Here is a 7079-nt window from a genome sequence, read left to right on the forward strand (position 1 = left end):
TTGGACTGTAATATCACATCATTTAATAAGAAAAAAAGATATGTGCTTTGGTGGGAAAGTGTCCTCACAAAATTTATATATTGAAATTTTAACTTCGAAAGATAATGATGGTATTGAGAGGTGGAGGCTTTGGGAGCCTTAGGTCGCAGGGGTGGAGCCCTAATGAACGGCGGGGTGCCTTTTAAAAGAGGCTCCATTGAAACCCCTCCCACTTTCACCCCAGTGAGGACAGAGCAAGAAGGCGGGGCTATGAAACAGGAAGAGGACCCTCACCAGGATCTGGCCACGTGGTCCCTTGATCTTAGTCTTCCCAGAACTGTGAGAAATAAATTTCGTTTACAAGCTCCTGTATCTGTAGTATTTTGCTATAGCAATCTGGAAGACTAAGACATTATGTTTCAAGTGTGTGGCATTACCATTTGCTTTGCTGTGGGATGAATGCAGAATATTTCTTATGCATTTTCCTGGTATTATAGAGACAGAAGGATTTTGAGGCTTTATCCATTTTATCCTATTTATTCCTCCTGTATCAAAGCAGGACTTCACATAGGTAGTATCTGGCAGACCAGGCATCTATTTATTTAAAGGTAAAGTAAAAATCTTCAAAGAAGGTGGTTTTAGCCAACTTCATCCACAATATATTTTTTTACAATCTAATTTGACCAAACTGGCAAGTCTTCTATGCCTACTTAGTGTTTCATAGAATTAATAAAAAGCTAAGATTTATTTTTTACTCCATTTGAGAATAATTCAACTATTCTAAAATGATGAATACATTTAAGTATCTATATATTTTATTTTAAAATAGCAAAACAATGAGTGGTTTAAATATTTATAACAAGTCCTGATTAACTTAATCCTACCAGTGATACTCATCTATCTGGCTACAATGACTGGGTCCAGAATGGGCACCAAACCCAGTCTGGGCTAATAAGACAACAGGGCATGGTTTCTAGGGCTTCTGGGGAAAAAAAAAAAGGTGTTTTCACTTCCTGCTGGGTGTGGAAGAAAAAGCATATGGCCTCAGGATCTGTTCGAAGTCGGTTTCAGACTTGGTCTCAAGCCTACGTTGTAAGTTAGGAAAACAACAACAAAACCAGATGTTTGGAGAAAAGGTTGGTGGGTTGTATACACCCTTATTTCAAACACATCCTATTTGTTCCCTTTTAAGTTTCCTGAGCCAATAATTACCCTTACCCTTTTAGCTATTTTGATACAGGCATACCTCAGACATACTGCATGTTCAGTTCCAGACCACGGACTGAAATTAAGCAAATAACCCTGTAAAGCAAGTCACACACATTTTTTTTGTTTTTCAGTGCTTATGAAAGTTATGTTTACGCTAAACTATTATCCATTAAGTGTGTAATAGCATTGTGTCTAAAAAATTTACATACCTTAATTAAACAATACTTGAGTGCTAAAAAACACTGACCATCATTGGAGCCTTCAGAGAATAACTGTCTTTTTGCTGGTGGAAGGTCTTGCCTGTAATTTACTTTTAAAAAATGCAATATTTGTGAAATGCAGTAGAGTGAGGCACAATAAAACAAGGCACGCGTACACTAAGTTCCAGGTTTGAATGCAGTGTATGCAGCATGTGGGTGTGTTGAGCAGACAGTGGAGTTCTGGTCCTTCCAGGAGGCAGAGGAGACTGACGACAGAGGCATGAGGACTTTTTCTGTGTCAAGACCATTGACGCATTGCAGTACCAGGAGATGTATATTGTGGCCTGGCTGGCAAGAAAGAGCCCAGGATACACTGGCAGGACCCAAGGGGAGTGGGAATGTCGCCCACCTCTCTGAGAAACCCTCCTTTACCTACCCAATAGTCCAGTAAAATAAAATATTAGAAACCCCAAGCTTTGATACAAAGATCTTTAGGAACTAGCAGATCAGGCTATCAAAGCCTGACCCCCGCCGTGACCTAGAGACAGAAAACCCTGAGTTAGCTACTCAGACCCATAATGATCAGTGCCTGAGGAGGAGATGTGCCTTCACACTGGGCAGCTATTCCTTTACTGCAGTGGGAAGGCCACCATCATCCACAGATGACCTCTCCAGTGAAGCACCAGCCACCCAGATAGAAAGCTGTCAGCGCCAGCCCTGCCACAATCCATTCCTTAGCAGCCAGAAGGGGAAGTGCTGTGCAGATTGGCCAGCCAACTGCTGCATCAGAGATGAATACAGTCAGAGCAGCAGATAGAAAGACGAAATTCTAGGTCATTTTACCAGCTTCCTACTCTGGCCTAAGCCCCTTTCTTTTTTCCTAGAAACCATTGCTCTCTAGCTGGGCATGGCAAGAAACTAGTGCTTTCCATTACCTTCTGCCCACATAGTCCTCTGTTTCCAGGCCTTTATTATTCCCATGACCCATATTTCTACAAACTGCCAGCATTGCCTGCCTCTCCTGCTGGGCCCTGAGTTCTGTCTACTCTAATGCCAATTCACATGAATTCTTAGGTAGCTTTCTTTAACTATAAACTTGAGTAGTCAACTACTTATTGCAAATATGATTATATAAATAATGACTTTACTTTTTTATGTCTTTGTTTCTTTCCAAACCTAAGTATAAGGTATTGCACAAGCATGTGGACATCAACTCAGAGGAAGAGGCCTTCAAACTTTCCACTACTGAGATCCCAGATCTTTTCTAAAGAACAAGACAAGCTTTTCCTGGATTTTCTGCCAGGAAAACCCAGTTATCCATGTATACATTAGCTGTCTAAGAACATTACAAATTAGACACCCTACAACCTCACCTGGTGATTAGTAAAAGGTAAGCTTTTACATTTACCTTATCCAACTCTCACTAAACATCTTTTCAAATGGTCAAACCAAGGAGACACGGCCTGATGTTATGCCAACATGCTGTGTCTACCTAGGCTCAACATGAGCCTAGGACTTTATCAACTACCCGATGCTATCACCTCTAGGTCAACTCTAAGATATGCACATTTGAAAACACTAAGGTGTAGTTATGGCACATAATCTGTCCACCAAAAGGTCTGGGGAGGGAGTTCTTCCCCAGATGTCATTAGCTGTAAAGTAAGTGACATCGGATCCACCCAAACACCTAATCATTCCAGGGTTTATTAGTCTCTGTCTTCCAGCCACTTCCTGTTCACTGTTATAAACAATTTTCCCTAGCAATTTTATGTTTTCTGGTTTGGCCCAAAGGCCACGGAAGAAAGATCTTACTTTACGCAATGTCATTCACTCTCCAATGGTCAGGTGGGCCTGGAGAATCTCAGTACCTAGAACCTCTGTTTCCATTTGTCTTCATATTCTTTTGGATATCTCACTCTTGACCGTCTCATATTGTCTCTTGGCTTATCCCATTGCAGGCTCTAAGACTGTGGCAGGTGAAATTGTCTCAGAATCCTTGGTGGAGGGGTCATCATTTCTTTAGCACGTTTCATTTTCTATTTCACCCGTATCAGGTACTCCAAAATAGTTGATAACAGCCCTATTTTGGAAACAAGAATATGAGAGAGATTCTATCTTCACCAACCTTCCACAGTCACCCTTATTTAATGAAGAGATTTTCTGCTTCTGTGAATTGGCGTGCTACAGAAAATTCAACCGCAGCTCCTGGAAGGTCTTCAAGCTCTTAAGGGAACTTTCAATTTTTCCAAGTTTTGATTTACCCCGGTACTGCTCACCATTCTCAGACTAACAATCAATTATTATAAATTGGATCCTTGAAGAATAACTCATGACCCAATTTCTGCAGATAGCAAACCCGACCACATCTCTGGCTTATATAACTCACTACACTTCTCAAACCACAACATACACTTTAACAGCAACCATAACTTACAGCCATATGACCCCCCCTCCATTTACTCCTATATTACATATAGTAGTAAATAACACTTCCTTAGAATGACCTTTAGGAAATCTTCGAGAAGGCCAAGACATGGGATCATCATTTAACAGAAGTTCCTGGATAGGATGTTCCCAGAGAGATAGTTTGGCTTTCTTTAAACCCATACACAACATTACACCCTAGCAAGGCAATGGGGAGAAATGTACATGGTTTTTGTCAATGTTTTTGGATTTCTAAGTACAGATGTTTTTTTTCCTCTGAATATCCTCCTCATATGCTACTTACTATATTCTACACTTACTATATTACTATGTTCCTGTTTTATATCCTATAAAACAGGAACCCTAAGGAAAGAAGTGTTGGTGCCTTGGTTCATTCAGGCTGCTAGAACAAAAGACAATAGACTGGGTGGTTTATAAACAAAAGAGAATTTGCTTTGCACAAGTTAGAAATTTTAGATCAGGGTGCCAACATGGTCAAGTTCTAGTGAGAGCCCTCTACTGAGTTGCAGACGGCCAACTTTTCACTGTATCCTCCATAGCAGAGAGCAGGGAGAGGAAGCCAGCTCTCCTGACTGTTATAAGAGCACTAATCTCAATCATGAGGCTTCCCCCTCATAACCTCATGTAATCCTAATGACCTCACAAAGACCCTACCTCCTAATATCATCACATTTTCAGGGAGTGGTGGGTAGGGTTTTAACATATAAATTTGGGGAGGACACAAAATTCAGTCCATAGCAAGATACAAGAGATGTCTTGACCCACTGTAATATTTGTGTCTTTGGAAAGAATGTAGTCTAGAGAGCCAGACCCAAGTTGGACTCCTATGTTCACATCATTTCTTTTTAGGCCTTAACTCTTGTTACATCAGGGAACCCCAGCATGTTTGTACTTTTGAGCTAGTTTGGTACCGTCAACAGCTACACTATTTTGGCTCTCATTTTCCATGATATAGCCTATCTTATTTCTATAGAATGTAGAAGGTAGTCTCACCTGCTATTCAATGAGTTCCTTACTATTGATAATGTGATCCCAATCAATTTTTTAAAAAAATATTCACTGGGTTTTATGTATTTTCTAACTGATGATGTCTAGTTTAAATGGTTGTTCTTTCTCTATAGGGGAACATTTTCTTGATTTGGGTCTTCAACCAGACTACCTCTTACCGGTTCATAAAATCCATAGCTATTTTTCCAGTAGAAAGCAGGTGGACAATCAGAGGAGCAGAATGGATAGCAGACATGGATACATTTATGATTCAAGGCCCTGGCAATGAAAGGTCTGTAAATAATTGTATTAGTATGTGAACAACAGCTTTGAGAGAAATATAAATTCTCTTTATTATTTAAGCTCAGATCAGTGTGGCACCAAGAAAAAATATCAGACTCTTCTTTCCATTCTTTCTGTAGTATTCTTGCAAATAGCATAACCACTGATGTTTTTGGAGAGCTGAGTTATTAGTATGAAATCCTAGGGGAGAAACCGGCTATCATATCAAAATATTAATAGATAGTTTTCGTAATATTTCCAGGAGGAAATAATCTCTTATGTTCAAAAATAAAACTAAAATGTTTTATTATTTTAGTTAACAAAATTCATGTAGTTACTAAACAGTTATATGTGGCATTTTGCAGGCCATAGAAGGAAGCAATATACTGTTTCTGCTCTTAAAAGAACTTTGAATCTAATCAGGAAAATAGAAAATGTATCTAAATGCTAGAATATGGTAAGGTTTTTCTTTTTGTTTGTTTGATTTTTTTTAAAGAGAGACTCACATCATTTGGCATCAACCAAGAAGGTCTTAGGCTTTATTAATCAGTGAATAAGTAAATTCATCGATGAAGTTTGTGCTAACACGTGAACTAAGACATTCCTGAATGTCTTAGAAAAAGAAATCATTGCTTAATGCATGAAAGTTTGCAGCTCTTTCATGTGGAAGGCTGTCACCCTCCGCAAGAACACTTGATGTTACTACCCTCTGGCTGGATACAGCTGGAGCACGGAAGTCAAGTATCGGTGGTTTAAATTAAGAAACAGCATGTGATATTAAATTTAAGACACTTTTGACTAAAGCAACAAGACATATCACAAACTTCACAGAGATATAGAGGGTTTCATATGGCTCAGCAAGTACAGGAGTAAGATTCTATTTATTTATTCACTTAATATGTATTTGCTAGGTACCAAGGGTCTACCTCATATTGCACTAATTATCCGAAAGATGTAAAGAAGGTATGAAATGAGTCCTTGCCCAACAGGTTGCCTAGTATGTAAGAGGTAAAATAAGATGTGTAAAAATAAAGTGGGAGAAAAATTCTGAGCAAAATATGACAAACCGAGAAATGGAAATGCCACCTATAGTTTTCTTCTCTCCCAGGGGGCTCAAAGCACATCACAATTACCTGGCAGAGTGTATCATTCTCATATGCATTTTACAATGTGATTGGCAGGGATGCAGAGAATCCAAGTGATCAGCATAAAAACCAGGTGAGTTGAGTAGGAGAACTAGAAATTAGTTTTCTGTATGTTATAGTGCAAGAAATATTGGTAAGTCCAGACTCAGAAGTCCTCAAGGTTATTTTTCGTTCTACTTTCTAGGCCTCAGGTGATTCCAGGAAGGGTATTTAACATCTCTGAAATAAGTTTTTTATTTTTCATTTGGAGATGATATCCTGGGATGTCTACCTCTCCTACCTCCCAGGGATGCTGTGTGAATTGAGTGGGTTGAGGGAAGGGGGAGAATTTTAAAGAGCTTTGTAATGCACAGAGCGTTTCATAAGTATATGGTACATTGTCATTAATTTATTTATTTATGGTAAGCACGTACACAGTATAGGTGACAGGTAAAGGGTATGTTCTGTGAAAAGATTGAAGATAGAAGTCTGTTGTTCTAGTTGATGAGGGCTCCAGTCGGCACAGGGCAGAACTGTAAGTGGCTGAAGAACTGAAAAGAGGAGTTCAAACATGGATTAAAACACCTCGGGCACCAGACACCCTGGAAGCTGGAGGATAACAGGGGCCGAGGTGGGAGTGTCTGTGTCACAGGGGCCTCGGCAGCCCCACTGCATCTGTCTTAGCTACAGCAGTCTTTGTATCCCCCAAGATGGGTTCATAAATTAACTGAAAAAGAGAGAAAGTCAGCTGGTACAAAGGTGACAGCCGTCCCAAAGAAACGCCGCTAGAGAAAGCAGAGAAGACCATAAAGTCGGGGGCAGCCTGGAAAGAGCGGGCCCCAGCTGCTGGGTG

Source organism: Artibeus jamaicensis, unplaced genomic scaffold (assembly GCF_021234435.1).
Source record: "Artibeus jamaicensis isolate MK-2021 breed Jamaican fruit bat unplaced genomic scaffold, CSHL_Jam_final scaffold_1019, whole genome shotgun sequence".
NCBI lineage: Eukaryota > Metazoa > Chordata > Mammalia > Chiroptera > Phyllostomidae > Artibeus > Artibeus jamaicensis.